Source organism: Stylophora pistillata, chromosome 3 (genome assembly GCF_964205215.1).
Source record: "Stylophora pistillata chromosome 3, jaStyPist1.2, whole genome shotgun sequence".
NCBI classification, from domain to species: Eukaryota; Metazoa; Cnidaria; class Anthozoa; order Scleractinia; family Pocilloporidae; genus Stylophora; species Stylophora pistillata.
In genome coordinates, this window is record NC_142521.1 from 7625532 (window position 1) to 7635000 (window position 9469).

The following is a 9469-nucleotide window of genomic DNA, read 5'->3' on the forward strand; positions in this document are numbered from 1 at the left end:
AAACACAGCTATACGGGGCTATACACAGCTCTACAGAGGTCTACACAGCTATACAAGGCAATACAGAGCTATACACGGCTAGTATACACAGCTATACAGAGCTATACGCAGCTATACATGGCTATACACAGCTATACACGGCTAGTATACACAGCGATACAGAGCTATACACAGCTATACATGGCTATACACGGCTATACAGAGCTACACACAGCTATACACAGTTATACAGAAATACCCATCTTTACAGGGCTAAACACAGCTATACAGAGCTATTTAACAATTATTCCACTCGCGCTTGTTGGATATGAGATGATTATAGCCAACGAGGCGCTACGAGCCTCGTTGGCTATCTATCATCTTATATCCAACGCGCGCTCGTGGAATAATTGTTTTATTGAAAAAAACGCCCCCAAGATATTAGACAAATCTTCTAGACTTTATTTTGTAAGAAGAAACCGGATGCTACAATATACAGATATTAGATTATGGTATATTGGCTCATATACCATAATGGCTAAGCCAATTAAAAGTCTTGAATTGCATTATCCAATGACTCAGTTTTTAATAAATACGGGTATACAGGGCTGTACAGAGCTATACACAGGTATACAGGGCTGCAAAGAGCTATACACAGCTACACAGGGCTATACACAGCTCTACAGGGTTATAGACAGCTATCCACAGCTCTACGGGGTTATACACAGCTACACACAACTCTACAGGGCTATGCACAGCTACACTGGGCTATATATGCATTTTGTAGGTCAACTTTTGTTCTTTTGTATCTTGCTATTATCACAAAAGGTTTACGCTGCGCTTTTCATGTTTATGTTGGAAAAGGTACAGTCAACTCTCTCTAAGACAGACACCATCGGGACCGGCCTCAGCTGTCCGTCTCAGAGAGGTGTCCGGCTTATAGAGAGGTGTCCGGCTTATAGAGAGGTGTCCGGCTTATAGAGAGGTGTCCGGCTTATAGAGAGGTGTCCGGCTTATAGAGAGTCCGCGTAACATGACCCCAGGAATTGTAAGATAATACCATGCTGAACCTGTGCACAGTGAATACGCGTCTGTTTAAACTTTGTTTTAAGTTATTTACTTGAACGAAGCCTACAAACTGGAACAAAAACATATTTGTAAAATTGAATCTCTTGTCGTATTACAATCAATAGTTAATGGGTTAACTAGAGTGCAAACAGTGAACAGTACATTCTGCGCTGTCTTTCGTAGCCTGTTCCAGGCTCCGAGATGTATTGGTGAAAGCCATGGCTTTGGTCGGGGCATGGACTTAGGAAGAAAAGAAATCTGTGATCGTGGATTGTTTCAGGTGCAAGAGTTGAAAATCCTCAAAGCGCTGACCAACGCTGCTTAATTTTGATACGAGGATTTCATCTTGCAGCGTTGTTGAAGCGAATTCCTTTAGGCCGTCAACCAGTCTAAGAGCTTCTGTAGTGGATTTGATGGTTGGAGCATTTGGTTCAAAGTCCACATCTTGGTCTTCTTCGTCTTCTTCTGCGACCACTACAACTTTGCTGGCAGGTTCCTCGGACTCTTTTTGATAGAGATCGAGGGTTTCATCCCTCAATCGTTGTCGCCAGTTGGGGAGGGTGGTATTAACAGGAAGCCCACATGATGGAATCGTCGTACAAGCTCTGCGAATTCTTGATCCTCTTCTTCCTCAGATCTCTCGTTATTCTGTACCACATTGGAAAATCCACATTTGTCAAAGCACTTCTGAACAATTTCTTCTGGTACCTCATCCAGGCCTGCTTGATCCACCTTATTACCTGTAAAACATCAACTTCCTTGGCGATATATGGAGCTGTTAGTCTGCGGTTCACACGCGAAACAACAAATTTGTACCTTACTTTGAAATTCTTAATTACGCCTGCATCGATAGGTTGAAGTCGTGATGTCGTATTGGGAGGAAGAAAGACAACTTTTATGTTTGAAAACATTTCCTGCAGGGAAACTGGGTGACAACCTGCGTTGTCAAGGAATAAAATGATTTCTCTTTGCTCCCTTTGCATTCATCAGATCATCAGACATTAATGTACACATCGATTTCTGCAGATATATGTAAGAACGGACTTGGATGCAAAACTGTATTACGAGCTGACATGTCCACAGATCATTATAGCTTTAACTGACTCCTTTGTGCGTGGCTACCACGTTTATAAGGATGAATGGACACCCACTGTTGGCGAGAGTTTGAACTGCGTGCGAGAACCGCTGAATGAAAAGGACAAAAACGCGGTTGCAGTCACGCATGCGAGATGACTATGTGCGGTCGGCCACGTGCCGCTGTCCTATTCACGCTGTGTAAGCCAGTTTTTGGAAATCAACTCGAGTACTGTAACATGCACGGTGACTGGAAAGAGAGTAAATCGAGGTGGTGGTTATGGTCTAGAAGTGCCTTGCCAGTATTCATTTAAAGGGAACTCGCTAGCTGTGAAATGGCTAAGTGAACGCATTGTGAAAGAAAGAAAGATAGTTGAGGACGCTTTGGCCAGGAATCAAGAAAGAAAAACCAGCAGCAAGAGGAGGCAGCAAGGGGATAACAGTGGGGAAAGCTGTAAATCAGCAAAGAAAACACGAAAATAACTGTTTTAGATTACAATACCATTCGGTTGTCACCTCTAAGTTATTTTTTCAATGAGACAATGTCTGATTTAATTTTAACTTGTACCGTACAAGTATGTATTCCGCCGACAAGATAAGAGCTGTCAATTAAACGTCTGGTGTTAAAAAGGAGTCTCGGGTACTTGGTAATTTAAGAAGTTTTCTTCCCTACATCATAATTTGCGGTCACATTCAGCACCTCGCAAGTGTCCGTTGAAGATTTCAAAGCGTCCTTTGTTCGACTTATAGAGGTGTCCGTCTTACAGAGAGTTTAGTTATAGTAAAATGACTAAGAAACGGCCAGGACCAGCACCAGCTGTCCGTCTTATATAGAGGTGTCCGAGAGAGTTGACTGTGTATTACTAATCCTATGCGAACTTATATAGAGGTGTCCGAGAGAGTTGACTGTGTATTACTAATCCTATGCGAACTTATATAGAGGTGTCCGAGAGAGTTGACTGTGTATTACTAATCCTATGCGAACTTATATATAGAGGTGTCCGAGAGAGTTGACTGTGTATTACTAATCGTATGCGAATTCGGATTGCTTGTTGGATTGCTTCAGAATAAGTACAACTTGTTGCATATTTAATTGACCACACCTGATAGTTTTCTGAATTACTCGTATATTAATGATAGTTCTGCAATCTCTAATTGATGGCATTCTCTCTTTTACTTGTCGTAAAAGTGTGTTATCAAAGAAATAAACAGGTGAAAAAGGCAATTTGTGTGTAACAAAATTGTACTCTCTCTTTTACTTGTCGTAAAAGTGTGTTATCAAAGAAATAAACAGGTGAAAAAGGCAATTTGTGTGTAACAAAATGGCACTCTCTCTTTTACTTGTCGTAAAAGTGTGTCAAAGAAATAAACAGGTGAAAAAGGCAATTTGTGTGTAACAAAATGATATAATGACTCGAAAGAACATGTTACTTGCTACAGGAGGGTCTGCATTGCTTCAATTGCTGCCATTTGAATTACATACAAATATACATACATGCATATACTTCATTTATGCTCGAAATTTACAAAGTAGCTGTAGAGCTAATATCTTCGAGAAAATAAGCTAAAATAAAATAAAATATGCTATATCTTCGAGAAAATAAGCTAAAATAAAATAAAATATGCTATATTACAATTCCAATATTATTTATAAACTATGTACAGCATTATGCATGCAGAGGGAAATATAACTTATAGATCTACTGTGCAGCTCATATCTTCGAGAAAATAAGCCAAAATAATAAAAAAATATGCTATTTTACAATTCCAATATTATTTATAAACTATGTACAGCACTATGCATGCAGAGGGAAATATAGCTTATAGATCTACTGTGGAACTCATATCCTCTAGAAAATAAGCCAAAATAAAATAAAATATGCTATTTTACAATTCCAATATTATTTATAAACTATGTGCAACATTATGCATGCAGAGGGAAATGTAACTTGTAGATCTACTGCGGAAAAGCTTCATATCTGAGGATCTCCTGCTTGAAGTTTAGAAAATTTAATGTTTTGTAAGTGTCTGGGGGAGAGCTCCATATTTTGCTAGCTAAGTATGAAAAGGGGTGCAGACCGTAAGCCGTTGTTTTTGGGTTGTGAAGGGCCAGGATATGACTTCCGCGCAAATTGTAGGATGAAGACCGTACAGTAAACATATCTTTTATTTAACCTGGATGATTCGTAAAGAACAGACTCTTATATAACGTGATCATGAAGTTCTGGAGGCGTCTAATTAATAGAGATTTTAAGTTAACTTTGCTTTGCCGGTAAAATGTCAGATGGACAGCTGTAGTCCCGTAATATAAACCTAAGAATGCGCTTATTTAGATTATCTACTTTGTCGGCATTGCGCGTACCACAGAAATGTCAAACAGAAGAACCGTTGTAAAAATGCGGCAAAATAAAAGCCCTATAAAGCTTCAATAGGATCGCATTATTAATAAGTTTTCGACATCTAAGCATTACGTTAAATTGATTATTTATTTTCTCACAGATAATTGATACGTGATTATTAAAAGAGAGCCTATTATCTATTGTCATCCCAAATATATCTATCGGGTTATTTACTGGGAAACAAAAAAATTGTGCTCAGTTTTTCCCAGGATTTTGAATTGACAACTAAGTGGTGGATAACCTTTTTTTGTTTAGTTCTTTTGTTTAGCATGTACGGTATGTACGGCCTATTCCGGAATAAGAATTCAGTAGTTTTCTAAGGGACATCCATTTTACGGTATTTTTACACTTATTAGATGACAAACTGATCCTTATGTAAGGTCTAACAACATAATTTTTGAAAGTAACGCCATTTCAATTCAACGCTCGCAGAAATTAAGGTGTTAATCTTTTTAGTCTTTTCTCACGCTAGAAGACGCAATTACTCACAGGGTGGTGAAACGTAGTTCTTTGTTTTCTGCAATATCTACCCGGCCTATCGTCATATTGTCTCCCAAGTCCTTCCAATCAGTTCTTTGCATGTCTGCGTTAAGCTTGCCATTTTTCCATCTGCCTTTGGTGACTGACAAGCTGTTGAACAATTTTGTTTGATCGTACATCTTTATCAACAACTCATGAACATGGAATGCATAGCTATGTGTACTTCTATTTCGCTCAGTTGTATAACCTTGTAGAGCCGTGTGCATCTGACTCGGTTTTGTTTATGTAATGCTAACACAATAAGCCGGAGTGGTCTAATTTGTTCATCATATATCAAGGAGAATAAAAACGTGTAATTCAGCCATTTTATATTTTCCTTTAGTATAATTTTGGAGCTGAGCATAGAGTTTCCAGCAATCTGATTGGTCGAGCGGTTCCTTATAGGACGCTATATAAACCGCTCCGCGCGGTTTATATAAAATGTTAAACTAAAATGTTATGATTTTAGAAATTCCTCTGTTGTTCAGCTTTGAAATTATACTAAAACAATTATTCGCCTCAGGTTCCGTGAATATTGTCGAATAATCCCCTCGACTTCGTCTCGGGGATTATTCGACGATATTCACCTCGCCTTTGGCGAATAATTGTTAATTAGTATAATTTCAGAGCTGAGCAAAGAGTTTCCAGCCATCTGATTGGTCGAGCGGTTCCATAAATGACGCTATATAAACCGCTCCACGCGGTTTATATAAAATATTAAATAAAATGTTACTAAAATGTTATGATTTTAGAAATTTCTCTATTGTTCAGCTCTGGAATTATACTAAAACAATTATTTGCCTCCGGTTCGGTAAATATTCTCGAATAATCCCCTCGACGTCGTCTCGGGGATTATTTAGTAAATAAACCGTACCCCTTCGGGCGGCTGGTACATATGTCGGCTGATAATGTCCGCGGCTGAGAGATTGTACGAAAAATGAATATTTGGCCAAGAAGTGAAGCTTCGATGGCAAACGTGAAATTTTGAGGACAATCTCTCACCCAAGGACATTAGCAGCCGACATACCAGCAAGCCAGAACGGGGTTTATTTGTTTTATAACCCTCCCATTAATTTTCACATCGCAATTAAACTGCGCGTAAACACAGTAAAAAAGCCAGTGGTGAGCTGATGGCGAATGCGCGTGATTGACGCAAGCAAGCAAGTACATTTTATTGGTTTAAATAACTTTATTTTCAGTGTGATTGGACCAAAACTTGACAAGCTGTTATTTGAAATTAACTCTCACAACGCCCCTTAGATCAAAAACTCGAAAACTTGGCGCTTTTGGTTCACATTTTCCGACGTGCTGTTCAAAAACTCGACGAGAAATAAATGTTTATCAGTCTCAGGAAAGAGGATTGAAAAAGAAATTACATCCGTGAAACACAGAATGTGAAAAGTCTGGAGCACTTGAAGGATTTACGTTGGAGGTGGACTGTTTGTAAACCTCCTGGTTTCGTTGTTGAATTGCGTTCGAGGACGTTGCTGCCAAAGGCGAAATGTTTTCAAGTGCAACTGGAATTTTCCTCTCCTTCCTCCATGCTAAAGTTGGACGAGAACTGTTGGTTTATTTTATAGTTAGAAATCACAGTGTATTAATTCTCAATTTTACAAAATGACTAAATTCAAATTTGCGTAGGACTACACTTTAAAAGTCTACTCGCAACTTTCTTCACCTTCAAACTGACATTGACAGCATATTTTGTTGTCTTTTTTGTACTTTCCGGAACAGCTTTTGCGACCAGCTCCTTAATGTTACTATCGCTAGACTAAAAAAAACCAGTTTTGTTTCCTTCCATGTAAAAAGGAGAACGGAAAAGTTGAAACTCTTGTGTTGACGATGTTTCTTTTTCACCGAAAAAATCGGAGGACGAATATCGACGCGGACGGGAGTTATTGCGTGATAACTGTCCTGTGATTTTGCAGCACGTGATGTAAAGTAACCAATAAAATCGCTCCAAAAGTAATGGGTGGGCTATAATCGACGATATTCACCTCGCCTTCGGCGAATTATTGTTTAATTGATTATTACACAGGCTTTATGAGTCATGTTTGCGAAATAACGAAGGCCGGTAGAAGCCAATTTGAACATTGAAGTTACGAAATACTCAAATATTAATAGCCCTGTATACCTGTGTATAAATGTGTATAATTGTGAGTAGCTGTGTATAGCTATGTATAGCTGTGTATAGTTGTGTATAGCTATGTATAGCCCTGTATAGCCCTGTGTAGCTGTGTATAGCCCCGTATAGCTGTGTATAGCCCTGTATAGCTATGTAAAGCCCTGTATAGCTGTGTATAGCCCTACATAGCTGTGTATAGCTGTATATAGCTGTGTATGGCTCTGTATAGCTGTGTATTTAACAATTATTCGCCGAAGGCGAGGTGAATATCGTCGAATAATCCCCGAGACGAAGTCGAGGGGATTATTCGACAATATTCACTGAACCTGAGGCGAATAATTGTTTTAGTATGTGTATAGCTGTGTATAGCCCCGTATAGCTGTGTATAGCCCTGTATAGCTGTGTGTAGTTGTGTATAGCTGTGTATGGTCCTGTATAGCAGTGTATAGTCCTGTATAGCCGTGTATAGCTGTAAAGCCCTGTATAGCTGTGTATAGCCCCGCGTAGCTGTGTATAGCTGTGCATAGCTGTATATAGCCCTGTATAGCTATTTATAGCTCTGTATAGCTGTGTATAGTCGTATATAGCTGTGTATAGCCATGCATAGCTGTGTACAGTCCTGTATAGCTGTGTATAGCTGTGTATTGCTCTAAATATTGCCAGCTTTCCTGGGCATATTGAGGAATTAAGAACGTATATGGTTCCTAAATCCGTCGATGTTCTGGCAGTAAATGAAACACGTCTTGATGATTCGGTCTCAAGCAGTGAAATGAGTATACCTGGCAATTATCTTGAGAAAAACGATCGTAATAGGCATGGTGGTGGGGTTGCGTTCTAGATTAGAGATACTATAAATTATGAATGCTTGCCAAATTATGACGGTCAAATAAATCTTGAATGGATTACTGTAAAGGTGATAAAACCAAATGCTAAACCCTTCATTGTTAGGACATGGTATCGACCTCCCGGGTGTTGCATTGAAATCTTAAACGCTTTTGGCACTCTTTTGCAACACCTGGAAACCCATGACTTGGAAACCAATATCATAGGTGATTTTAACTATGAAATCTCAGCAAATCCCCAAAATCATCAAACAAGAAATTTTCTTGAATTATGCAATTTAAATCAATATCCGCAGTTAATTCAAGCCCCAACACGTATAACTGCCCTCCTCTAGTACATTAATTGACTTATTCTTAACTAATAATCCCTGTAAATTTTCCCATCATGGAGTCTCCCATATTGGCATAAGTGACCATTCTCTCATCCACGCCATCAGGAAATCTTTCAACTCTACTGGTGCTCCTACTATTATAAACAGTAGACAGCTAAGAAACTTTGACCCAACTATGTTTCAAAGAGATTTAGCCCTAGCTCCATGGCAGTCTGTAGAGAATATAATAGATCCCAACGTAGCCTGGAATGCCTGGAGGAATATGTTTTTGAACATATGCGATTTATGCACCTTTTCGTCGAAAGAAGGTCCAAAATACAAACTCTCCCTGGGTTACCCCTGATCTCAAAAAGCTAACGTTTGAGAGAGACAAAGCGAAAAAACTCGCATCTAGGGCAGAGTCTAGCGAAACTTGGATGCGCTTCAAGGCTTTGAGAAATAAGGTCAACACTGCTATAGAAAAGGCAAAAGTCTCATACCATAATTCTTTTTTCAAGAATAACCGGGGTAACAATTAAGAACACTTGGAAAGGGATTAATACCATTTTCGGTAAAATACCGCAACCCACCAGAATCCATAGCCTAAAAATTGGCGATACCATCTACACTACCCCTGATGGAATCAAACCACCATTTCTGTAGCGTAAGGCCAATTTTAGCAAATGAGATTCCCCTCACAGACGCAAAGTTTACTGACTATCTTCTTCCTCTCCCACATGTCTTTTCTCTAACTAAAACATCTAATGATATCGTACTAAAACTGATTCAATCGTTACCGCTGAACAAGGCAAGTGGTCTTCCTAGTATTTCCGCTAAACTATTAAGAGAGCCGGGACCTATTATCTCTGCATCCTTGACCTACATCATAAATAGATCTTTAACTACCGGCATTTTTCCTAATGATTGGAAGGTAGCCAAAGTCACTCCTATTTACAAGGATGATATCAAAACTAATCCAAACAATTATAGACCTATATCTGTCTTGCCGATTCACGGTCAGTAAACTTATTCAGAGAGTAGTCTTCAACCAGTTATATGATTTTTAATGAAGCATGATTTATTTTCCGATGCTCAGTCGGGTTTTCGACCTTGTCATTCCACTTCGACTGCCCTTCTAGATATAACCAGTGA